The 27994-nt window shown below is 40.0% G+C and overlaps 1 long non-coding RNA gene across 1 annotated transcript in view; it reads right to left on the bottom strand.

The window, feature by feature from the left end:
• Window positions 1–2558: 2558 nt before the first annotated feature.
• LOC143679338 (uncharacterized) overlaps window positions 2559–27994 on the bottom strand; it is a 103521-nt gene continuing 78085 nt past the window's right edge. Inside the window, exons 3-4 of the long non-coding RNA XR_013173667.1 lie at window positions 3625–3684; window positions 2559–2919 (exon numbers count right to left, since the gene is read on the bottom strand). This is a non-coding gene — a long non-coding RNA (uncharacterized LOC143679338). The remainder of the gene's footprint in view (window positions 2920–3624; window positions 3685–27994) is intronic.

The raw sequence follows: 27994 nt of genomic DNA on the forward strand, positions 1-27994 counted from the left end.
TTGCAATGACCCTGAGAATCAGCCTTCCTCACCACATGATAACAAAAGAAATGGGGGAGGAAAACAAATTAAAGTAGGTTCTTAAAAGTCTTTTTTTGTCTTCCAAAGATTTCAGGGTATCTCTGAACTATGAAACTTTTAAAGGCAGCTCTTTGAGTGTTTATCAATATCGTTGTATATTATTACAGTAATGGCTTTTAGGCTGATCCTAGAAGCTCTTGATTCACTTTCTGATTCCTCTCTTGCTCCCAGTCTTTGTTTATTCCACAAATTTTTTTTGGAGTACCTATTGTGTATATGGCAATGGAAGGATAGGAAAACACCCAACGCAATCTAGAGATGCACCAAGGTGAGAATTACATAAGGCAGACCACTGGGCATGCCTACAATAAAAACACCAAGGAAATGCAAAGTGGAGAGGACTGTTCCACTACATGCTTTCCACATATGATCTCATTTCACACCAACAAGGTTCAAGAAGAAAGGGAGGTACTATTAGTACATCCAGTTCACCGAAGGGAAAGCTACACTTTGAAAGGAGCTGGTACCAGACAGAACCTAGATTAGGGTCCAGTGCTCTCTGAATCCTAACCCAAGCACTAACCCACTAACCTATGTGCTTCCTTATTTCAAGCATTTTAGTTGGCTTCAAAGTTGACATTGACGCTAGGCTAGGAAATACTTTGACACGAGTAGGAAGGGAAGGACATTCCAGAGCAACAGAGGCACATATGGAGACCAGTGCATGTTTCCCTGGGATGATGGAAACAGCAGCTGGGTCTTATACGGCACTCACTCTGTGCCTGAAACTATTATAAGTTCCTTGTCCATATTCACCGAGTTCATCCTCACAATAAATCAATGAGGGGAGGTACTATTATTATTCCCACTATAAATAAAGAAACAGACACAGAGAGATTTAGCAACTTGCCAAAGTCAAGCAGCAAATATACCACAGAGATTCAAACCCAAGCAATCTGCCTCCTTAATCCACACTCTTAATGCCTGCACTGTGTGATTCACTGAAGATGGCAAATGAGAAGGAGGACTGGCTCAGGGCGGCACAATGCCTGACGAAGGCTGGGAAGGTGGCAGGCTGAGAAGCACCCTCAGTGGTCTTCTTTAGGCTTCCATGAGCTTTTTTTTTTTTTGAGCAGGAATAAGCTGAGCTCAGTTTGTGTTTTGCAAATGTAACTCTGAAGCAAAGGGGTACATGGATAGGAGGGGACAAAAATTGGGGGCACTTTTCTTTCAATAAAAAAATATTTCTAAGTAACCCTATACACATATACACACCTCACATACTTCACATACCATACCCACAACCTACACACATACACCATGCATACATACACACACACCACACCCCATATACCACACACATCCAAATATTCTGCACACACAAATGCATACACATACCAAAAACATATACCCACACATACATGACACACATATACACAGAAGCATATATACATACAACACACACACACACACAGACATATACATCCATTCTCTGGTCTCCACCATGAGATAAATAAGCTAAAAAAAAATGCAATGCCCACTAAGATTTCTTTACATCATTTCTTTTCTTTCCTGGATACAGATTCAATACTGTCAGGAATCTTGACATGCAAAAGAATGTTGCATATCTCCCTCTTCAGATTTTAATGACTTTACATGACAAACTTTCCCCTCCTCCAGAGTAATTTGGATCTTTTTCTTAGCTCAAAAACATGCCAGGAGAGTTAGCCAGGAAGGGCTAAAAAAAGGGCTTTGGGCAGCACTGTCCTCAACTATTGTTGATGATGTTTTAAATTAAGACTAGCCAACACATTTTAGTTTACCCAATTTAATATGGTTTCCTATTTAGAAATTTAAACCTGGACAAAGAACAAGACAGTGACTCCAGCTTGCCAGAGAATCCCAAGGAGCTAAACTAAGACTGAAGTAGGCTATTTTCTTAATGTCTATTTTTTTTTTACATTTTTACAAAATGTACATATATAGCTTTCATTCTTAAAAGAATGTTTCTGTCTAAACAAAATGAAAACATGTATTCTTTAGTCAAAATAACTGTCACCTAGATGGTAAATTATACTCAAATTGTGGTTCATACCTGTAAATATGAGTTTTTTTTTAAGCCATAAAGAATTTCTTGAAGGCAAAACAACACACAATTTAAGTTTTGCTTAGTGATCACGAAAACTGCATCCTTTAAAATACATGTAGGGCACTTACAGGAAATGTGGTTCATGAGACGCAGACCTTCTGTTTGATATGAATGAAAGATCACATTTTCGTATTTTGAGGTCAAATTACATCAGTTTCTTTCCAGTAAAAAAAAAATAAAATAAAAAGCATCATACTAGAATGTTAATATCTTTAAAACCTCTGAGACTCAATGTTGTGATCTCTTCAGTATGATTTACTGAAAACGAGACTGATGAGCTGCAGCAGCCATTTAATACCTAGAGTTGTGCTTAGGAGAAAAGGATTTCCAGGATAAACCATTTGCAGAGAAAATTCAATCAAGCATTCTTTATTTTGAGAAGCCACATTGAGGAGAAAAGAAAAAACCTCCAATATATACAAATACAGAATTTTAGCCCCTTATTGTGAGCAGATTTTGAGTTACTGAGACAATTTACAATCATGACAGTTTATGACTATATAAGAACATTTCAGTGAAAGAAACAACCAAAGTGATTTCCATAAGCCCCATCCTCACCCCTTTTTGTCTGTCTGCTCACTGCATGGTACTGCTGTGTCTGCAGATCTTTATGCGAATGTGTTTAATAAGCATGTACTGAGCACCCACTCGGCTAGGTACAGAATGAGACATAAAATTGTAGGAGACTTGCCATTTGCCCTCAGTGAGCAGGAAATCCATCAGGAGAAATAAGACACTCTTGAAAATATCTAGAAAATAAGAAAGCACAGTTATAAGGCTATAGAGATTGGTGCGGCCTGCTTTAAGAAGGCAGCACTGGAGTTGAGAATCACCAGACTGCAGGCTAAAGAAGATGTGCATAATTCCAACAACGGGAGATGAAATTCCCATTTCAGGGACATAAAGTTTAAGTCTGTTGAGGGATATTTTGGCTGCAGCAGCAGATGTTTGAGACCCTGTGCTAGAAACAGGGAGAGTTAATGACTACAGGTGGTTATCATACTAAAATGACAAACAACAATAACAAAAAAATCCATAAAAATCTGAGTGGCTTCTGTTAGGTTTGCTGGCATGTTGTCAAACACTGAAAAAGGTTGCATATAAATTACCATTTAAGTTAATTTCCTTTTTCTCTGTATGCTAGCTAAATGCCACAAAGAACATCCAACCCCAGTCTCAGTGGAACTGAGAGTTATGCTATGTGGGGAAAGCAGGTAAGATTGCTTACTCAAGGACATACTAGGTGTTTCTGCTTGTGTGGTACAGCAGTGGACTCACAAATCTCCTGGTTGATTTGGGAAAATCCCAACAGCCATCAAAGTGAGATTGTATTTTTGTTCACACATTGGGGAGTTTTCCAAGTGGAATTTTATGAGGACTCAATCAGCAAGTCCTCAAGGCTCTTTCTGATTTAGAAGGCAATCACAGGCTTCTGTCTGGGCACTCACACATACCTTTCCTTCTTTCCCTTGGCATCTGCAATCTGAATTTCCTGCACAGAATCATATCTGTATCTATAACACAAAAGAGTTAAATTGGATCAGAGGCACCCCTCACTAAGTGGGGAAAGGCTCTGTTAACATTTCTGCTGAAGTTGGAGAAGCCTAAAACATGTAAGTTGTGTTCCAGTTTGCTAGCTGCCAAAATGCAACACACCAAAGATGGATTAGCTTTTAAATAAAAGGGGATTTATTTTGTTACTTCTTCAGAGGAAAGGCAGCCAACCTTCAACTGAGGTTCTTTCTTACGTGGGAAGGCACAGGATGGTCTCTGCTGGCCTTCTCTCCAGGCCTCTGGGTTCCAACAACTTTCCCTAGGGTGATTTCTTTCTGTATCTCCAAAGGCCTGGGCTGGACTGCAAGTGCTGAGATGAGGTATGCTGAGCTGCATGGGTTGTGCTACGTTGCGCTCTCTCTCATTTAAGCACCAGCCAATTAAGTCAAACGTCATTCATTGCAGCAGGCACGCCTCCTAGCCGACTGCAGGTGTAATCAGCAACAGATGAGGTTCACGTACTATTGGCTCATGTCCACAGCAACAGAACTAGGTGCCTTCACCTGGCCAACATGACAACTGAATCTAACTACCACATTAAGTATATTATCAAAATTGCCAGCCTTCAGGGGAAACAGCTATCTCCACTATTTGGAAAACATCTATCATGTTCAAGAGCTTTACATACATTTTTTTTTCTCTAAACAATAACTCTGTAAGGTTAGCTATTTTTATTTCCTTTTCATGCACTTAAAAATGTTAAACAATCTGCCCAAGGCCACATATATATAAAGTAGCGAGACTTCCTAATCCTAAACCCTTGTTCTTCTCAGATCTAGGATTGTAAACATAATCCGTAAATTAATTGTAAATTTCAATTTAAGCAACATAAAAGCAAAGTGATCTTCTGGACTAATCCTCAGAGAAATTGAACACAACTTGTGGGAAACCCAGACCAAAGGTGTAATGGTCAGGTTCTGGTGTCAACTTGGCCAAGTGATGATGCCCAGTTGTCTGGTCAGATAAGCACTGGCCTGGCCATTGCTGCAAGAACATTTCATGGCTGGTTGATAAACTGGAAGGTTCATGTATTAAATCATCAGTCTGTGACTGATCACATTCACAGACTGATTGCATCTGTGACTGATAACATCTGCGATCAACTAAGGCGTGTCTCCCGCCAAGGACATAATCCAATCAGAGGAAGACGTTTCAGGAAGAAGAGAGACGGGAACAGTGAGCCTCTCCTGTGGAGTGCATCGCACTGTTCATCAGAGCTGCCAGTTTCACAGCCTGCCCTAAGGATTCTGGACTCTCCCATCCCTACGGTTATGTGAGGCTTCTTTATAAATCTCATAGTTCTAGATCTGTCCTGTTGGTGCTGTTTCTCTAGGGAACCCTGACTAATACAGTAGTATTCTAGGTGAGAAGAAGTTGACAAATGGGCCTTCAAATGGGACACCACACCACATATAAATAATGAAGTCCCCTCATCCGCAGGGGAGAGCCGCTCATTTTCCTGAGAAACAGTTTCACAGGCATGAAAACCGTTTTCAAAAATTGTGGACTTAATAATTCATCTACTCATATAGCATGCCTACTGTGGTATACCAGATGATGATCTGATCCCAAGCCTATTATAAAGCTATGACTTCTCCTGATGGGAAGTGAATCTAAATGAGATCTCAAGTAAAATATGAATATTCAAATCGCTGTGTTAGCCTTCAGAAAATGAATGTCACTTTTTCAAAAATTACCGAAATCTCAAGACTTGAAATGGGCTGACATCAAGGTCCAGGAAAGAACAGAATGAAAGAAGAGAGACACCCTAAATAATAATCTTACTCTCCTGTTCCTCATAATTTAGAATGATGCACATTGCCAGATTAGGCAAATTTCCCAGCATCTCATATGTAACATCTTTTCATTATTCTTTTTCTTTCCTTGCAGTAGTTTCTGCAGGCTGCTTATGTTCAGAGCAAGACAGGCATTGAGGTTTGTGTGCAATGGAGTGAGATGAGAAATAGGAGTAAGGGATTAATTCTTTCACTCATTTATTTCACAAATATCTGAGTACCTCTTTTGTGCAGTGCTGAGAATACTGTTGAACAAAACAGTCAAACTCAACAATTCCTGCCCTGGTGGAAGGCAGTTCTTGTGGAAGAGTATGGGGTAGGGGGAAGGCTGTAGGTGTGTGACAACAAAGACATATAAATAAGATATATTGTTTGCTAAATGATAGTAAGTGCTGAACAGAAAAAACATAGGAAGTGCATAGGGTACAATTTTAAACAAGTTGATTATTTAATAGGGGACCCCATGTCATCCATGGGAAGACTCCAAATTGGGGGAAATAACCTATTCTTGGTACAAAACCACTAAGTCAGTTGGTGGATAGGAAGTCTTTAAAAAGAAAAAAAAAATTAAGTCCTGACAACATCAATAGGAGAGAAGAAATACCTAAGGGGTTGATTGTGCTCATCATGAAATGGGGATGACATCTACTTCTATATTTCATAAAGGCTAATATCAGCCCTATAAATATTCATAATGGATTATTTACTATTAACAGGCAAAAATATACCTACTAAACACTGATGTTGTCTTCTGTTACTGTCGGTTATGGAGTCAGTAAATGCTCAAGGACCAGAGCAACAGAAAACTGGAAAACCAGAAGTCCCCTTAGCCTCCCTAGAACAACTCTACACTCATGGGGTACTAATGGCGCGTGCTCTACTAGCAGCCCAGAACGGCCTCCCTGGTTCTTTAATAAGCCCATTTTGTTTTCACACAGAGTAGAAAATATTATCAAGCTAAAATTTTCCCTCCACCAACAACTTAGGGATAATGTGCACCTTGTGGATCAAGCTGATCACATAAATTAAGGCTTTGAAACACAATATCTGAGCATTTCCCAACTGAACATTTCTTCTCTGTATAAATTAAAGATGTCTAAAAAGGGGTTTATTAGAAGGAGGCTATCAAAGCTTTTTATGAACATGCTTTCTCTTTTGATCTATGTAATTTTCAAAAAGTGTTAGACATATCATGATTTCCAGCACAACTGGAATTTTAAGTCTAGGAATTAGGAGGAAAAAATGCAAATAGAAAAGACATGATTTTGAGGCCATGACTATTTCACTGAAATTAGTCATTAAGCAGAGGAAATGAATTTTGGTAAAAAGCCAACGTTATCTAGCACTTTATCAACCAGAGAACTCTAGAAAAAAAGTCATTTATAACACCCCTCCTCTCCAACACAATCTTCAATCTATTCACCACAGCACTACAAGAAGGCTGTTATTTGCTTTCTTACTGGTTTTGGGAGGAGAGAGAAAATTACATCTTTGCATCACTGAGCTTTTTCAAACAATGGTGATTTACATGTCAATCTCCTGATTATTAAATATTATCTATGTGATTTTCAACTGCATCCAATAGAAAAAAATTTAATCACAGATGATATTTTAGAAATACTAACTACTTTGAATTTTTATAAAGCTTCAGAGAAGATCAAAGTCCTTTCAAGGTGTGCTTGGGGATCACTGAGCCAGAACAGATCTAAAGTAGTCATTTATTTCCGGGCCCTCTCTTCAAGCATGTCAATATTAAAATATCAAATATTGAGAGACCTTGCAGGTTCTATTCTCAATGAATTCAATCCATGAGAGATGCAGTTAAGAGTGTCTCAGTAGGCAGTAGGTGCGGGAGACTATCAAATACAAAGTATAGTGTTTACAATACGTCCAGTTCCATAGACATGGGAAGTGGTGTGCATTCAACCTTTTCTTGGCTGAATATCAGCTAAGGAGACATAGGGGTTATCTATTTGGAGAGAGTAGTCCATCCCACAACTGGACTATGGAATACTGAAATGATACAAAGGTAAGCAAAGTAGGATTCAAGCTTGGTGGTCTGTCCCTCAAGTTTTTTGCACTCTTCTCAATGAAAGATGAATGCAGGCTTTGGCTCATTTGATGGTACAATCTACGACTCTGTGATCTGCCTAATTGGGCAAAGGATTAGAAAAATGTAGACAGCTGAGGTAGCAGAGCCTCCTTTCGTACTTGGAGGTTGCCAGGGTTCTCCTTTCTGCTCTTGAAATCAAGATGAAACAGCTTTAGATAAGTCAACGGGGTGTGAATTAGAACAGACAAAGCTTTAGAAATCTCAAACTAGGATGTGGGATCTACTGGTAGATTTCAAGGTCTTGCTTAGCAGTGTCTGGCACAAGTAGAGAACTATCTGAGGAGTGGATCTCTAAGTGGGTTGGCTTCCATCCTACCCCTGCTGGTTGTATCCCCTACCAGACAATGGCCCTTGTGAGAGCAGAGATTTTTCACATTCACTAGGCTTTCCCAGTCCCCAGCATGGTAGCAGGCACACTGTTGCCACTCAGTTAGAGCCTGATGAATGAATGAATACATCCTCCAGAACTACCATGGTTGTAAGGCAAGTTGTATACTTCCAAAAATCACAGCATTTGGCTTTTTTTGCATAACCTGATTCAGATTTCCTGCCCATGATAGCTATGAGTATGGCTGTTTGATTCTATCATTAATCACAGATATTTCAGCCTTTCAATAGCTATATACAGTCTAATTACAATGTTCTATTGTCTGACAAAAGGAGGCAACTTTAAATATGATTGACTTCTCATTGATTGACTTTATTTATGGCTTGATTAGTCTAAATTCCAATCAGGGAAGAGCCTTCACAAGAGCACAGTTACCAATAAGAACACATGTACTGTGTAACAGTGCTTTTCTTTTTTAAAATAGTAAAAAGTAATGTTTGGTTCTTCTAACTAACCCTCTGACATTATTTCATTAAAATACTAAAATAGTGAAGTGACCCACACACAAAATGTCTTCCTAATTGGTGACTAACCATGTGCTCCTTTACATTATATGACTGAAAAGAGATGTGCATTTTCATCATGATCTATGCAAATATAAGGTTTCTATTTCCTAGTGTAAGTATTCCCCCTTTCTTCTCAGTTGCTGTGATTTCTGGGAAGGAAGTCTGGAAGGGGCACTGGAGACATTTCTCAGCTCCAGCTCCACTATCTCTCTTCCTCCCCCTCCCCCAGCTTCCTGGGAATGAAGAGCATTCCTCTTTGCTGGAAGACCAAGAGTCCCTGGCCTGTTCCATGGGACAGCAGGGTAGAGAAGGCAGAGTAAGCAGCTAGCTAAAAGACCGGATGCTGTTTCCAAAAGTTTCACTTTCATTCTCAGACTACAGGTTATCTGAAAAGAAAACTTAACCCAATAAAAAAATCTGTTCAGCTCTATGAAACTGATGATACTGTAAACACATTCCTAAAGCATACCACACACTGCGCTTTTCCTACTGGAGAGGAGCTGATCTTCACGGATACCTGTGTGTTACTAGATATTAAGAAAGAAAGTGAACTCTGTCCTGTCCCCATAAAACATGTTTTGCCTTTCTCCCTCCTCCTTCCATTGAACTTGCTATGTTTTCAAGTACAAGCTATGACTCTGGAGAAGAGAAATCTGATACCGTCAGCACAAGTTGAGCAAAATGAAAAGGGAAAAAAACCTACACCCATCTGGCCTTCCATATGCTCTATAGCCCAGAGGCTAATATAATTCCTTGAATGTGGGTTATAAAGCAATGTGATATGGATAACTGCTATGCACTGAGCTTATTTAGGCAAGTGTTCTTTCTACCCAATAAACCTCTGGAAGGATTAAAGTACAATCACTCCCAATTATCTGTCCATAAGTTCTCTCCTTCCTATCTGAGTACTGACCATACCCTATAACTGGTCTCAGTATTTATGGCCAGCTGATTTTCCATCCAACAGACTGAGAGGCTCAGTGCAGTGAGAAGACATGACATTTGGGGTCTATTGAGAAGGTTAAGGTGACAAGGGAGCAGGCTGCATGATGAAGCAGAAAGCTGATGACAGATCTTCCTAGAGAGACAGAAGGCATATTGTGAATGGCTTTTCTGCCACACAAGGGAAGGAAAGGTGGTGGCTTGTATTTTAAAGTAATAATTGTAATGACAGCATGCACAAGAAGAGAAAGAGAAGAGACAGGGACTCATCAGGGGCTACTGTATGGTCCAGCAGAGAGATGATGAAGGCTAATCTATGGCAGTTCCAGGAGGGAGGGAGGGAGGGAGAAGGACCAGGTTCAAGTTGAAGTCAGAATAATATACTGGAAAACCCCTCAAAAGAAACAAAGCAAAAGTAAACTTCCTGAGAAATCCCTCTCAGGATTTTTGCAGCCCCTCATACAGGCATACCTCATTTTATTGTGTTTCACTTCAACATACTTAACAGATATTATTTAAAAAAAAAAACTGAAATTTTGTGGCAACCATGCACCAAATCGGCACCATTTTTCCAATAGCATGTCCTCATTTCTTATCTCAATGTCACATTTTGGTAATTCTCACACTATTTACAACTTTTCCATAGTTATACCTGTTATGGTGATTTATGATCTTTGATGTTATAATTGTTTTGGGGCGCCACAAACAGCACCCACACAAGCAGACCTTAATCCATAGATATTGTGTGTGTCCTGACTGCCCCACCCACCGGCTGCTCCCCGTCTCTCTCCTTCTGCTGCCTTCCCTATTCCTTGAGACATGACAATACTGAAATTAGGCCAAGTGTTCACTAGGTGTTCAAGTGAAGGGTTAAATGTCTTTAAATCAAAAGTTGGAAAGGATTAAGTTTAGTGAGGAGGGCACTGAAAGCCAAGGTAGGCTAAAAGCTAGGTCTCTTGCACCAAATAGTTAGCCAAGCTGTGAATGCAAAAGGAAATGAAAAGTTCTACTCCAGTGGATACACAAATGATGAGAAAGTGAAACAACATCACTGCTAATATGGATCAAGTTTAGTTGTTTGGATAGGAGACCCAACCACCCACAACATTCCCTGAAAGGAGTGCCTAATCCAAGCAAGACCATAACTTTCCTCAACTCTGTGAAGTCTGAGAGATATGAGGAAACTGCAGAAGAAAGGTTTGAAGATAGCAGATGTTGATTCATGAGGTTTAAGGAACGACGTTATCTCTATAACATCAAAGTACCAGGTGAAGCAGTATGTACTGATGTAGAACTTGCAGCAAGTTATCCAGAAAATCTAGCTAGGATAAATAATAAAAGTGGCTCTCTTAAATTACAGATTTTCAAAGTGAATGAAACGGCCTCCTGTTGGAAGAAGCTGGCATCTAGGATTCTCATGCCAGCTGAGGAGAAGTCAATGCCTGGCTTCAAAGCTTCAAAGAGGCTGACTCTCTTGTTAAGGGCTAATGCAGCTGGTAACTTGAAGTTGAAGCCAGAGCTCATTTATCATTCTGAAAATCCTAGGGTCTTTAAGAATTATGCTAAATCTACCCTGCCTGTACTGTATAAATGGAGTAACAGGATGACAGCACATCTGTTTACAACATGGTCTTTTAACCTTACTATTGAGACTGGCCGCTTAGTAAAAAAGATTCTTTTCAAACTATTACCACTTATTGAGCTCTGATGGAGATGTACAGTGAGAGTAACATTTTCATGCCTGGCAATACAACATCCATTCTGTAGCTCATGGATCAAGAGTCATTTTGACTTTTAAGTCTTATTATTTAAGAAATACATAAGAAATATTTAAGAAAACCATTAGGCCATCATAGATAATGATTTCTCTGATAGATTTAGGCAAAGTAAATTCAGAACCATCTGGAAAGGATTCACAATTCTAGATGCTATGGAGAATATCCCTAATTCAAGGCTTTAGTGGAGTAATTGAAAATACGGTGGAAATATGTAAGGGAACTAGCACTAGAAGTGGGGTCTACAGATGTAACTGAATTGCTGCAATTTCATGATAAAAATGAATGGGTGCTCATCCTTATGGATGAGCAGAGAAAATTGACTCTGGGTAACGATGCTATGAACATTGTTGAAATGTCAACAAAGGATTTAGACTATTACATAAAAGTAGCTGATAAAGAGTGATTTAAGAGGGTTGACTCCAATTTTGAATGAAGTTCTGCTGTGGGTAAAATGCTATCAGACAGCATCACATGCTACAGAAAAATTTGGGGGGAAAGGAAGAGTTAATACATGTGGAAAACTTCAGTGTTGTCTTATTTTAAGAAATTGCCACACAGCCATCCCAACCTTCAGCAACCACCACCTGGACCAGTCAGCAGCCAACAATGTTGAGGCAAGAGCCCCCACCAACAAGATTGCAACTTGCTGAAGGCTCAGATGATGGTTAGCATTTTTTAACAAAGTATTTTTTTTAATTAAGGTATGCACATTTTTTGTGTGTTTTAGACATAATGCTAAAGCAAAATTTTTGTGGCTCGCTTCATTGTGGTGGTCTGGAACCAAACCTGTAATACCTCTGATGTGTGCCTGTATGCGATGATATTAAGGAGATTCTCAGTGTGCTTGTTAAAGATTACTGTTAAAGGAGGAGAGTCCTAGAATTATAAACCTAATGGCTTTATGTTCTAGGACCAACACTCATTAATATTCTAAATTCTCATCTTAATGTCAATTTGTTTTATTACTTTTAAAAGGCATAATTTTCAGCATCCGAATTTATTCTTTCACCCTGAATATAGAAATGCCCTTGATTTCTGCTCCTTTTCATTTTTTTTCTAATGCTGATTCAGATTTCCACCTTTGAAAGCTCTAGTAACAACCCTTGACCAATGGCTTTAATACCCTTCATAATAAAATTAAAACTAAGCATATTTCAAAGATCTAGTTGAAAATCATCTAATTCCTCTTTTATAAGCATCCTCTCAAATTGGAGGCTGAACAAAGGTCTTTGGGCCAGTTACCAAAAAAAAAACACAGGGATATTTTGCAGGATACTTTTTCCCCTACAAATTTAGCCCCCTGTGTCAAAATCCAGTCCAAAATGTTGTTAAAAGAAAGAACTTAAAAGGCCCATGAATTAATGTACAGGATTAGCACACAAACACCACCATCACATAATTTGCCAAGATTGCATTATGCTAATGAAAACTCCCCAACTATCTATATTTAGGGTAATTGTGTATTCCCAAGATTCTCATCTACAAGAAAGGACCAGGCAGCCCACCTGAACACTCTTTTGAAGACAGCAAGTTCAAGGTCACCCTTTATGAGCAGCTTCAGAAAAACACCAGGGCCTAAAGTGAATTAGCTCTAAGTACTGACCTCAGCAGTGCTTGGGGAACTGTTATTCAAGCCCCACAGATAGGGAAAGTCTGGTGATCTTAGGCATTTTTGATAGTTTGAAACTGTTATGTACCCCAGAAAAGCCATGTTCCTCTAATCCTAATCAATATTGTAGGGTGGAACTCTTGATTATGTGACACACCCAGTTGTGGGTGTGACCTTTTGATTAGCTGGAGATGTGACTCCACCCATTCAAGGTGGGTATTGATTAGTTTACTGGAGTCCTTTAAAAAGGGAGACACTTTAGAGTTGCTTCAGAGCTGACAGAGACACAGAATTTGGAGGCGAAGTGCTGACAACGAGAGCAGAAGCTGAGACTGGGACATTTCAAGATACAGAGCCCAGCAGACATCACCAAGTGCCTTACTTAGCTTCTAAGTAAACCAGAACCCAGAGCTGTGTCATGGAAGAGCTAAATGAAAGCCCACAGATGCTCACAGAGGAAACCACTGGCATCAGTAGATGGAAGCAACAGAACCGGGAATAAGGACCAACAGACACCAGCATTTGCCTTCCCATGTGACAGACGTCAGCCTTTGAATCAAGGTATTCTTCTCTGGATGCCTTAGTTTGGACATTTTTATGGCTTTAGAACTGTAAACTTATAACTTATTAAATTCCTTTTTTTAAAGCCATTCCATTTCTGGTATATTCTGATATATAAATAGGCACAGGTTAAAAGAGAAATGCCTTTGGTGGGCCATAATTTGTAGGACATATCCCCCTAGTCTGGGAGAAACAGCATCAGAGGCCCTCACCTGTTCTCATGGCAGTCTGTGCAGAGACAAGCTCTCAGGAAGTAAACAAGCTTGTCAGATCGCTAAGGAAGCAGCAGTCCAGCTGTCACTCTATTATACAACACTTAGTTTTTAATTTTATCACGAAGACATGAAAATAGTCATTCAATACCACCTCTCATTCTTCTTAAGTAACACAATGGAACTGAGATTCTCCAAGTGACAGAGAAAATGTAATCAGAGTAGCTGAAATGGAGAAAAATAAAATAAGGCACAAGTATACAGCAGCCACTTACTCAGGGCCAGGTTTTTAATGGGCTTTCTTAATTGTGTCTGCAGTTTTTAACGGCAGCTTCCATTTTCACCAGTATAAGCCCACATTTCAAAAGCAAATTGGATACCTGCATGAATAAGCAGGCAGTTAGGCAGCTAATTACTGTTTGCAATTCAATTACCTAATTACTGTGGGCAAGTGTAGGGTGTTTGTGCAAGCAAACAGACCCACCCACAAATATTGCAGATTTGATTAAGAAGGCTCAGGTACAAAGACCCATGTTCACTGGTAGTACCTAATAAACTCAATAATTTTCCCTCTGGGCCCAGGGAGGACCTAGTTAAATGCTTTTCTAGGAATGGAGTGGAGAAAAGCCTGCCTAAGTGGGCATCACAGGACACTCCCTGAGCCATGCTGAAGGTTAACTTGGACCATTGGCCTTTCTACTCACAGTATGGTCCCCGGACTGGCAGCCCTGGCATCCTCTGGGGGCCTGTCTGAATGGCAGAATCTCAGGCCCCACCCCAGACATAGTGTGTTAGAAACTACATTGTAACAAGATGCCCTGGTGATTCTGTGTGAGAAGCACATCCCTAGATGCTTACTAGGGAATTAAGACTTCTCCTTGCTTCAAGTTAAGAAGAGCTAGGGTGGAAGGTGGTGATGGGGGAGCAGCTTGGAGGCCTTCCTTTAAAATGGTAGAAGGGAGATGACCAATAGCTATTCAGTCACAACGAGCATACTGTTTGCTTCAAGAGAAACCCCACTTAAGCAACAATTCATCCTAAAATTGCACATGTGCAGCAGTCAGGTAGATTCTTTGGGGGGATATCCTAGATTAAAATCATCTTAAGTATGAAAACATGGTATATGTGTATGCCTAAAAGTACTCAACATGGGCCCAAGGAGAGAGATCTAGCTGGCTGCCTCCCTAAATACTCTGCAGATACATCTTTCACTCATCATTCCATGCACATTTCCCACCCATTTGGGATCCATTTGACTCTTGATATTTATCTTCTGTGACTACATGTTCAGCAGCAAAATCATTCTGTGACTGTCCTCAACGAAGATTGAGTCCAATTAATCAGTACAATCTGCTTCCACAGAAGAATATAAGGCCTCCTTTGTGGTCTCTGCCAATCTCTGTAGAGAGAGCCCACACTGATCCACTTACCCAACCATTACCAACAGGATTGCTGTAAAGCTCCAGGGAGAAGCATTTTCCACTCCCAAATAGGCTGCTTCAACTACCTCATCAATCTCTCTCAATTTGCGTGGTGCTGGAATCTGAGAGCAGTGCCATTCCTAGGCAAAACTGTGTAGTTTGTCTTCATGATGTAGAGGAAAAGCACTGTGCAGGAAATCAGGGACCTGACCCCACCACTAACCAGCTGTGTGACCTGGGGCAAGCCACTTCAGTCTCAGTCTCCTCATCCATAAAATGATTCCCTTCTGGCTCCTACAATAATTTATCACCAATCTCCACACTGAGGCTCAGTTTCTAAAGCCACCCCTGGCTGCCAAGTATACCCCATGTAGCATCATTTAGGCCTCCAGATTCCAGGCAGTTCCCCTGCATGGGACTCCTCTGTATCTCCTATCAGCACCTTCTTACTGTAAGTCTCATCCACTTGTGTGCTTCCTTTGACTAACTGTTCCATTGGTAAGCTTCCTAAAAGATGTACCCTAAAGTACTAGCAGGTAATTTAAACATATTAAACTTCCCACAGAGTAGTCAGAACTCTTTCCTTAGCCCAGAAAACTCATTCTCTCTAATGATAAAGTTTTAAACTTCCTTCCCCAGTAAATGAAAATATGGCATCTTTACAAATACCTAATTAGAAACACTGGCCATAAGGCCACAAACACAACCCCTCTCTTTTCAGTTGAGTAACTGAGGTCCAGAGAGATTAACACACTAGTCCAAAGAGATGCTGCTAGGATTATAACTAAGATTTCCTGAATTCCAACATTCGGAAGGGCCTTAGTAGTAGTAGTATAAAGGGAACCACAGTTTGAATTATGCTGACTAATCAGTATGATGAGCAGCTTTGCCTCCCAAAAGACAAAGGGCAGGCAAGATCACCCAACAGGGATGGTGATCATTGCAGGATTTCTTCTATAAAGGAAAAGAGAGAGCATCTTTCATGAAAATGCTTTATAGTAGTAGTTATCTAAGCTAGAAGTATTAGACCCTTAAATAAATCAGTGATTCAACAACCCACAGGGTTGCTGAAACCCCACGTATTATTAGAGTGGACAAAGGCACAATGGAACGTTAAGAGACACGAACCCAGTTGTTCACAGGAGTCAATGACTTTTCATCTTTGGCTTATGTTGAATTTGATCTTCAAGTTCTTAGTTCATATTTTAAAAATTCTTTGAACAAAAATAATAGGTATGAATAATGAGTCAAATTAAAATGAAGTTTAGTAAAAATAAATAAAAGGCCTGCCATATGGATCCATATTAACAACTGTACAAGGACAGGATGGGGTAAAGGAAAGGCTTACCAGCTATATGACTTTGAAAGGGTTCATATGAGTTCAAGCAGCATTGATACATGTTCAGTTAAATATAGATTAAGGAAATAGCCCTATTCTGCTTGGTTAGACCATATCTAGAGCGTTGCATTCTGTTTTGATGCCATATTTAAGAAGCATGTGGACAACTGGAAACACATTCAAAAGAAAGTGTCCAGATGAATGAAGAGATTACAAACCTCATCATGTGAGGAATGTTGGAAGCATGTGAAACAGTTTGTCTGGAGGATCAAAAAAGGTCCTGGGTAACCTGGTAAATACTTGAATAGCTGTCATTTTTCAGGAGAGGTTGGTGCCATTCTGTGTAGCTCCTGAGAGCAGAGCTCCACCACAGGGGCTGAGATGAGAGGAGTGCCCAGCGAGCAATCAGGGGCATCCAAAGGCAGAATGGGTGACCTCCAGAGATCAGTCAGCAGAGCAGTGCAAACCCTTCTGTTTGGTCTTCTCTGGAAAAGATTCAAGCAGCAGATGAGTGGGTGAATAAGATGACCTTTACTGGTCCTTTCAACTAAGGAGGCTATGAAATAGATAGAAGCTGGACAAAAGAGGAGGCAAAGATAAACAAAAGCCAGGTGCTTGTTACTGCTTAAAATGAAGCCATTTCTATCTAGGGAATAGCAATAAGTCATTCATTACCATAGAAGGATATTATTAGTATATTTTACTAACATAGCATGCATTTCTTTGGAATTATACCACTAAGACTTATTATTGGTACAATAAGTCTATTACTAGTTGTAAGTTGGTTTTTTTTGCTAACGAGATGCAAATATCTTGTTTTATAACTCTAAAAGTCAGGTTTTTGTCTATGTCTAATATGTGAATTCCATCCATGTGCTGTATTTAAGGCTGTCATATTCATTAGCAAATTTTAATTTTACCTGACTGGTTGAAAAGCATCATGCTAATGGCAACTCATTAATAAACTCCACAAAGACGTGCAATGCCTTCGCTTTGTATTCATTCCTGGTTTCTTAGTTGCTGCTAGTGTAACTAAAATTTATCAAGATGTGATTGTCTTCCATAGTGTGACCACCTGTGTTACTGATACAAAAGCAAGGCAAAATCTGCTTCTTTTATCTTACTTCCACCCTCCCCTCACCCCTATTCAATGATCATCTTATTTTGACTTGCCCAAGAGACATGGAATGTTTCCTGATTTTAAGAATCCCCATTTTGAGAACTTTCAAAGTTGACCTTCTCTCTATAGACCCAAGGGAAATCACTAAAGCTTGACATCATAAAATGTGCAGATATCTACAACTATTAATTAACAAAGATGTTGAAATTATCAATGAAAAACATCCCTCAGTTGTGTGACTAGTCTGCTTTGAAATTGTACTGTACTATTCCAATAAAAGCCTGGAAGTACATCAATCCATACAGGAGTTATCAGTTTTCACAATTAGAACAATAAGTTACTAATTATTTTTTATGTTTTAGGAAAGGGACCAAGGGAGCAGTGACTTTTGAACAGTTAGGGACAAAATGGGGTGCTGTGTACACACTGGAGGTACAGGAAAAGGGCTATCAGAATGTTGGAGAGTGTGTATAAGGGAGATAGGAAGATACCAAAGATCATCTTTGTCTTCTTTTAAGTTAGTGGAACCAACTGCCAAAGAATATAACCATGCAAAGCTCATATCTAAAGAGGAGCTACAAAAAATCTCAAATAAACTGGGCCCTGGACCATCCTGGGCCAGTAAGAATCTCTCCTCTCAAAGATGGCTGTAGAGTCTACACTGACTTTCAGGAACTCATCCTAGGAATGTCCATTGACTTCAACAGCTATTCTTGGGGAGGTCAGTACATTAACTGCTTTGGGATTTCAAACACATATGTTCTTCTTGATCACCGCCATTTTCACAGGGTCTGACAAATAGAAACCTGGGGAAGAAGCAGGAAAAACACCACCAAGTTAATTCTCTTAAGTATCAAAGGAAACTGGCCTTCACTGGACCTCTTCCTACCAACCCTTTCTAATAGACCAGCATCAGAGAGAAGATATCTAGCCCACAGGCACATGTCCATTCCTCTACCTCTGAACATATGAAAAAAAAAGTTAATGCAAATAACTAGCATTTGCTCTATGCTCTGTTCTTTAGGGGATAGTTTTACATTTTTTAATCTCACTCAATTCTCAAGACAGTCATTTGGGTTAGCCAGAGTAGATACATTATTCATCCAATTAGTAAATGAAATCAAGGCAAGAAGAAATTGAGATTTTTCCCACTTGTCAGGGTCACTCAACTCTGACCATCCTGAAAGGTTACGTGATGACTAACAAAATTGAGATTAGAATCCAGGTGTCTAAACTCCTAATTTAAGGCCCTCTGGCCAAGCCAATTACTCTCTTGCTACTACTACTCAATTATCTTCAAGGAAAAAACTTTGAATTACATACTAGTTCCAGGAACTGTTCTAGGCTTTGATGAATTAGTCAAGTTTACAAGAAATTCAAAATCTAGATCAAAAGTTAGGTAAATAATTACGTGATTTATGCTGCATATTATAGTAGAGGTTCATAAAAAATGTTACAGGAACACAGCAGAAAAAAAACTTTTTACCTGAAGATATCAGAGATAGCAATGTTTGAACTGGTTTTTAAAACAAGAACAGGAGTTTTCCAAGGACAGAAGGGGTCAAGGCAAATCCTGACAAAAATAATAAGGTACAGAAAGGCACAGGAAGCTGCAGGAAAGTGGCATTCTATAGGAGTGGTGAATAGTTCAGAGATACTAAGTTGTGAAGGGATCTATATGCCAGGTTAATCAATTAAGGTTTAGCCTTGTGGGCTAAGGGGAGCTATGGAAGGGGGTCCTCTAAAGACTTATTGATAACCTATTAAAAGCAGAGTACCAGGATGTAGACACCATTCTTCTGGCATGCTGACTAGAAATTAGAACAGCAAGGCTCTTTTGCTTATTGTAACCAGTCTTCCCCTGAGTTGATGTCACCATTTCATCTCTCCTTCTACACTATCTAGGAGGTATCTAATGTAATTGAACATCCCTAACAGGTTCTGCATTTGCAAAATGAATGGAGTCATTCATTCTGGCTACCGGATCTTCATTATAATTGCAAAAAATTTTCATTGTGGGCCATATCATGGGAGGAGAACTACCTGGTAGAGCCAGATGCAAATGCCATGTCCAGCTTTTATGCACAAAGTGAATGAGAATTGAGAAAAAAATCCAAAGCTCATTATTGCTGTGATTCATCTTGTTCCCATCAGCACCACGATGTCTCAGATTACATTGTCTGGCTCTCAGGGAAGAAATCTAGGACAAGGTTGAAAAGGGAAGGGTTGCCACTGCAGAGTTAGGGCTCTCCACCAAGGCTCCAGCTGCAGACAGCCATACTCCATGCTGAGAATCAAGCCAACGTCTTCACAGATGATGGCTGAAAAATTCTGTATAAAACAGAATATGAATCCTGGAGCCTAATGCTCCCTGCAGGAGTGGAAGCAGGCAACAGTAGGAGCAGACCGTCATTTTCTTTGTCTGTGGTACCAGAACAAGGGAAAGAAGTGTCACAAACACGAGGCAGAGGATGTAGGAGGTCTTTATGTTGAGTCACTAACTTTGCTGAAGACCGAAAACAACAAAAGGTAAGTTTGCATTTGAAATTTCCTCTAGTATGTTCATGGATTTTTTTAATGGTAGTTGTCTTACCTCTTGATAGGGAAAGACCATTTCATCTAAAACCTTGGGTCTAAGCTGTGAGGCCCTAGGTGCCTATATCTGTGATGATCCAACCAGATAAGCAAAACCACTAGCAGATTTTAAATATCAAGGTATTTATAATTTATATGTAGTTATTCATTTAGAGGGTGTGGGATTTATTGCAATTATTTGACTTTACAGAATTCGGGGCGCTGGTAAACAGTGTCTGTAAGGCCATTGTTTTCCCATCTGATGCTGAGCTTGATGTCTGCAGAGCAGGCAGTCTGGAAGGGAAGTGGATGTCAAGTGAGGTCAGACTAGAATGTGTGCCACTCTCACTATCTCTAATTTTGATGACCTGGGTATCCTGCAGGAAAAAATGGATCCTTTATCATGACGATAAACACACATGTGACTGAGGAGTCAAAGAAGCTGAAGAAAGATCCAGGGGACATGTGAACAGTTATGAGTCTGGCTGATACCTCATACCAATGAGGTAAGCCTGGATAAGCAAGGGTATATATATAAATATGAGCTACAAATATACCTGGTATTAGGTGGGCCATAGTGGCTCAGTGGCAGTGTTCTTGCCTGCCATGCTGAGACCCAATTTCATTTCCTGGTGCCTGCTCATATATTAAAAAAAAAAAAAAAAAAGTACCTGGTATTTGATTCCCAGAGCCTACCCAAGCCAAAAAAAAAAAAGTAGCTAGTGACATCGTCCCAATCTTTCAAGGCATAAAACCAGCATAGCCACTGGTACAGTTATGCCCTCAAATCTTGAACAAATGTCTCTTGTGACCCATCCTAATGAGAAACACATGCAGAGAAGGGATTTCTAGGAAACGCAGCCCAACCTAGTCAATGCTATATTGCAAACCACCACCAGGTGACTTTAGAATTTACATGATTCTAACTGGAAGGTGGATAACATACAGGTATCCAAAGGAAAATTCTATTGCAGGAGATGAGTAGAACTATCTTAAAACAGAGAATTCAACCAAAGAACATGGGAGTTTATAAAAAGAGCACCTTCATTCCAAAGTATTTTGTGTTTGAGTATAGTTAGGATCCCAGTTGGAGCCTAAATTCTCTTGACACTGGGATACAGGCAAATTTAGAAGACCAGAAGGCATGTACTTTACTATGCTACCACATTTATTTACTCATGGGACATATATCATATTGTTGCTCAAAAGAAAATCTAGGCTTAGGGAGATTAACTATGCCCAAAGCTAAACAATCAGGAAGTATAAGGCTGAGATTTTAACACAAGACTGTCAGGGTCTATAAAGCATCTTCTTTTATTAACCATACTATGTGAACAAAAAATAATTGGAGTATTAAACTTCTTTAGGCCATCTCTTACTTACCCTTCAGTGATAATATTAAATTTTACTCCCCTAACTCTCCTGGAAAAAGTGAAGTCCTCCTCTAACTCCCCATAATACTTTGATCACAACCCCACTATTGCACTCATTTCAATGTATCATAGTTAGCTATTTGCACCTATCTCCTGTCTTGAGCACAGATATCACATCTTGTCGTTTCAGTATTCCCAGTACCCAGCCCAGTGCCTAGTACATAACAGGAACTCAAATCTTAACTGATTAAAGTTCTATCCTTATACTTTTTTTAGGCTTCAGAGACCCTAAAATTCTTTCTTAACCCAAAAGAAATACTTACATTTCAATGTAAATTCTCATTTCTTTTCTCTCTTCTGAAAAGATACAACTGACTATTCTTAAACTCCAGAAAAAAGAAGTAGGCAATTTTCTGTCCCCATTTTTAATAATCTCAATCCCATAGCTTAATTTTTATAATATGTTTATTTTTAAAAAACACCTGTAAACTATACTTATGCAACACACATAAATGTTTAACCTAAAAATTTCTATATACCCTGACCATACTTTCTCTTCTATTTCTTCCCATATGTGTTAGTTTCCTTGGACTACTCTAACCAATTACCACAAAGTTGGCTTAAGAACATAAATTTATTCTCACAGTTCTGGAGGCCAGAGTCTAAAATCAATTTCACTATAAAGAAACTAAAGTGTCAGCAGGCCCACACTTCCGCTAGAGGCTCTGGAGAGGAGCCGTTCATTGCATCTTCCAGCTTCAGAAGGCTGTCACCATTCTTTGGCTTTTACATAACACCTGTCTCGGCCTCTGTGGTCACCTTGTCTCCTCCTCTTCTGTGTGTGGAATTTCTTTCTGCCTCCCTCTTAAAAGGATTCACATGATTACAATTAGGCCACCTCCATAATCCAGGATAATCTCCCCATCTCAAAATCCGTAACATAATCACAATCACAAAGACCCTTTCTCCTTTCTGTCCCCATATGCGGTAACATCCACAGGTTCCAGGGATTAGAACGTGGATATCTTTGGAGGGGGATATATTTCAGTCTACCCACCATGCATCTTCTCCTTTTCCCACTATTGATGCCCATATTTCTAGGAATAAGCATCTGCCTTCATTGAACTCACTCAAGTTTCTCAGGACAACAAATCATTACCCTGAAAACTATACCAAAGAGAAAAAAAAAAAGGCAAGGTAAGAATTGTTTGGGCTACCACCTGATTTTAGGCTGATTCACACAGGCCTTGTGGAAATTTTTTCTTATTCGTCTAGAAGCCCTCCAAATGTTCAGTCCCATGTTTTCCACAGTAGGGGTTACCAAGTCATAATAGAAAAATTTATTTTAGCTCTATGGCCAGCTCTCATTTCCTTAACTGCTCAGTCCATGACCAGCAATGTCCTAGATCCTGGCCACTCAGTGTGGTCTGTGCATCAGCAGCACCAGCAATACCCTGGAGACTTAGGCTGTAGAATTTTTATCCCCGCCTCAGACCTACCACATCAGAATCTATAGTTTAGCAGCTTTTCCAGGTGATTCACATGCACATTAATTTTTGAAACCTCCACCCCTGAATCATTGAGACTACAGGATTTTAGAGGAAACAACCATGGATTGACATCAAAAGACCTAGGCTGGAATCCAAGCTCTGCTATATTTCTACTCATGTGACCTTTGGAAAAATCACTTCACATCTCTGATCCTCAATTTCCTCAATTGTATATTGAAAATCGTAAAGTAATCTGAGAGCCACTTATATCAGATTCTTAGGTCCTGCCCTCTAATTTCTAAATCTGAATTTTACAGAGATTTAGATGTTCCACAAGCCTCCCCAGATGATTCTGATGCACGTTTTAATTTAAATGCCACTCTAGCCAATAAATAATATACTGACACCCCCATTTTATATACTGACACCAATGACAGTGAGATGAGGGTCAGCTGTAGCAAAACTGAGGACGGTTATTTGGACAGTTCTCTTAGCAAGGTGATGTTTGCACCATTATTTTGTCTTCCATCTTTAGTGTCCATCACAGATGAAGGACTGTTAGCCTTTCCCAAACCAAATCACAGCAGGAAGATAGCTTTATGAGAGAACTACCAGCACAGGCAATTATTCTGCCAAGACAAAGAAGAACTGTGCCTAATGGGTTATTGTTATTATCAGTGGCTATTCATTGCTCTTCTGATTCATCTAAGAATATCAAAAAGGTTTCCAAGGAGACGTGGTTTCCCACATTCTGCTTCACAAGGTGTCTCTACATCTGGCAGTTAAATAAAATAGTGAGAACTTAATTCTTTCTTCATACATCTGTGCATGCTTTTGGGACCAAAGGAAACCTTTAGCAGTCCTAAAAAATTAACTAATGAGCGAAAAGATGGAAATCAACATTTAATGAACATCTACTATATGCTAGACACTGTATTAATTGCTCTACAACTGCTGATTCACTAAATCCCATGGCAAGCTAATGAGGCAGGATTGTTACATTTGCACAGGATGGATACGAATGAGTGTTGGACATAAATATCCATTATATACTATTTTAATGCACAGATTTTTAATTTGGGATCCATTTAGTTCGTGGTTTTAATCAGAGCCTCAAAAAAAATAAGCTAGGAAGTAATACTCTGAGAATACATAATTTAGAATTCATCACTAGCTAATCCCATTCATGGTTCTCAATTGATGGTATCACTCAACTTAATTCATGAAATATTGTTGAGTGTCTGCTCTGGCATGCTGACCTCCAGAGGTACATAACTAATTTGCAAAAGTGGGGGAAAAAAGTATAATAAAATAAGGTATCACTAGCCAAGAGAGATCAAATGGAGTCAAGAGGCTATTCTGGAGGCTACTCTTAATGCAAGCTTCAGTTAGATAGTGCTAATTGCCATGGTTTGCTAAACCCCAATCAACACCACTCCTGTTGACTCTTAAGAACATCTAGGGCTCAAAATGATACTCTATAAGAGTTTCATGGACTAAGTTTGCCTTCCTGGAACATGTAATTCCTGGAGGGTTCCTCCGTCAGATAAATCTTGAAACTCAGAGGGACCAGCCTCTCCAAGATTATCAATTAATTTCATCCCCCATCATTTAGTGTGGACACCCCTTCTCAACCTGAAAAAGTCAGAACAGGCATTGCCCAAAGATCCCTATAGAGAAGGATAAAAGGAGAAGGTGGAGTTATAGCAGAGAAAATGGGATTTAAGCAAGTATATGTTAATATTCCTTCTAGCCTCCAGTGTTTTACAACTAGAAGGAAAAATCTGAGATGGCAGAATGGTAATCCATGACAAACTCTGGGATTTGCTCTGTAAATACTTATTGAAGTATGCTTTGAAAATTATTGCCTTTTTTTTCTTTCTTTGCTTTGTAAATATGTTATATTTTACAATTTAAAAATGTTTAAAAAAAATAGCAGGCCCATCCCTCAACCCCTCCCTACTCAGTGTGGATCCAGCCTGTGCTCCAATTGTGAGTCTCTGGTCCTGTTCCAGAGGAAGCAGAGTAACTCTAATGTACATACTAAGGTGTTCTTAAGTCAGTGCCAATCTAACAAGTAGCAGCAAGAAAGACTGAACCAAGGAACTCATCTCAGGCTCTGCCTCTCAGAATTTGCACTACTGGCAAAGTAGATTGCAGAGAGCTAAAGCAAAGTAAGAAACACTTAAGGCAAAGCAACCTGGAGCAAAGGGTTACTGGTTTATGAAACAATAGAGCTCCTGGGAGAGGGGGGGTAGGAATCTATTTCATAGGAAATAGAGAAGACTCAAGTCTTATAAACGAGGGCATTTCCAAGACCATCAATGAGCAGAGGGTGTAAGCACAGAACAAGATGCAGTCTCTCAAAACATAGAGAGGACCCAGAACTTCAATTTGCCTCAACCTGCTCTTCTTGATAGGAGGGCTGAACTCTGAAGGAGAGCACCAGCAAGTGCAGAGTCAATTTGCAAACATTGTGAAACGTGTTTTTCACATTGGCTTGTTTGGTTTTGTTAGCTTCTGGCACTCAAGGAAATCTCTGCCATATCACTATCTGTATAGAAACTTAAGAAAAAGACAGCACAGGGAATAAATCCTACAGTTAACACATTAAAATATTAAAATCTACAATATGCAACTAAAGATTACAAGACAAATGAAACAGGAAATGATGGCCCATGCAAACAAACAAAAATTTATAACCGTTTTTGAGAAAAAGTCTATTTTATCTGATATTACTATAGCTTACGCTAGTTCGCTTTTGCTTACTATTTACTTGGCATTTTTTTCCCCATCTTTTCACTTTCAGCCTAACTTGTATCTTTGCATTTAACATAAATTTCTTATAAACAGCGTATAGTTGGGTCACACTTTTTAAATCAGTTCTGCCAATCTTGTCTTTTGGATAGATGAGATCGTGGGTAGGTGAGAGCTAGGAGATGTCCCCCTAGGAATATCTTCCTGAGTGAAAAATCAGTAATAGTTGGAGAATCAGAAAAGTTAACAACAAATTCTTAACCAATGAGTCAAATAAAAAATCACTGAGGAATATAGGCAATATCTTGAGGCAAAGGCAGTACCCCAAAGGGGAATTTATAGCTCCAAATGCTAACATTAAGAGAGAAGAAAGAACTCTAACATCACCTGGAGGGCCTAGAAAAATGGGGGCAAATTAAACACATATTGAGTAGAATGAAGGAAATAAAAAAGGGGGAAAAGATAAATGAAATAGATCATTTAAAAAAGTTAAAATCAAGAGAGGGCGGGGCAAGATGGCGGCTTAGTAAGGTACATGCGTCTTAGTTCCTCCTCCAAAGCAACTACTGGGTGAACTGAAACAGTGCAGAACAGCTCCCGGGGCTATGGCAGGGAATGGACACACAGCGTACCCGAGTCTGGACTGGCTAGTCTGACTGCGAGACTCGGCTGTGGTGAGATCCCCGAACGGCGTGCGATTTCCCAAGCAGCGGCAGCTGTGGCGGCCGGAGCTCCTCCCTCCCTCCTTCCCGGGCAGGCTGAGAGTCTCGGAGAGGCAAGTTTCCCAAGTCAAGGCGGCTGGCGCCCCTCTTTTGTGGGCGGCTTCCTGGTCCGGCTACAAGGCTCGGATCGGAGGGCTACCCAAGCCGCGGTGGCCCTCCCGCGCGGGTGGCTTCCTGGTCCAGAGGGGAATTCCCCAGGCCACCGCAGCCGGTGACCGATGCCCCTCCCCCGCGGGCGACTTCCTGGTCCGGTGGCGAATTCCCCGGGCCCGCTGCGGCCGGCGACCAGGCACAGGGTCCCCTCAAGCCGCGGCGGCTGACGCCCCCACCACGCACGGCCCCCCGAACCAACGGAGAGAATTGGATTGGAAATCCCCAGGCCGCGGAGATCAGTGACCAGGGGGATCCCTTCCAAACACGTGAGACAAACGTGTGCCACGAGCGCCACCTACTGGGCAGGATAAGAAAAACAGAACCCAGAGATTTCACAGAAAAATCTTACAACCTTGTTGGGTCCGACACCAACAAGGGAAATCTGACTAAATGCCCAGACACCAGCAGCAGAAGATAATGGTCCACGCTCAGAAGACTGAGAATATGGCCCAGTCAAAGCAACAAACCAATAGTTCAAATGAGATACAAGAGCTGAGACAACTAATGCTGAATATACGAACAGAAATGGAAAACCTCTTCAAAAATGAAATCGATAAATTGAGGGAGGACATGAAGAAGACATGGGCTGAACATAAAGAAGAAATAGAAAAACTGAAAAAATAAATCACAGAACTTATGGAAGTGAAGGATAAAGTAGAAAAGATGGAAAAAACAATGGATACCTACAATGATAGATTTAAAGAGACAGAAGATAGAATTAGTGATTTGGAGGATGGAACATCTGAATTCCAAAAAGAAACAGAAACTATCGGGAAAAGAATGGAAAAATTTGAACAGGGTATCAGGGAACTCAAGGACAATATGAACCACACAAATATACGTGTTGTGGGTGTCCCAGAAGGAGAAGAGAAGGGAAAAGGAGGAGAAAAACTAATGGAAGAAATTATCACTGAAAATTTCCCAACTCTTATGAAAGACCTAAAATTACAGATCCAAGAAGTGCAGCGCACCCCAAAGAGATTAGACCCAAATACGCGTTCTCCAAGACACTTACTAGTTAGAATGTCAGAGGTCAAAGAGAAAGAGAGGATCTTGAAAGCAGCAAGAGAAAAACAATCCATCACATACAAGGGAAACTCAATAAGACTATGGGTAGATTTCTCAGCAGAAACCATGGAAGCTAGAAGACAGTGGGATGATATATTTAAATTACTAAAAGAGAAAAACTGCCAATCAAGACTCCTATATCCAGCAAAATTATCCTTCAAAAATGAGGGAGAAATTAAAACATTCTCAGACAAAAAGTCACTGAGAGAATTTGTGACCAAGAGACCAGCTCTGCAAGAAATACTAAAGGGAGCACTAGAGTCAGATACAAAAACACAGAAGACACAGGTATGGAGAAGAGTGTAGAAAGAAGGAAAATCAGATATGATATATATAATACAAAAGGCA

The sequence above is a fragment of the Tamandua tetradactyla genome, chromosome 4 (assembly GCF_023851605.1).
Source record: "Tamandua tetradactyla isolate mTamTet1 chromosome 4, mTamTet1.pri, whole genome shotgun sequence".
In the NCBI taxonomy this organism is placed as follows: domain Eukaryota; kingdom Metazoa; phylum Chordata; class Mammalia; order Pilosa; family Myrmecophagidae; genus Tamandua; species Tamandua tetradactyla.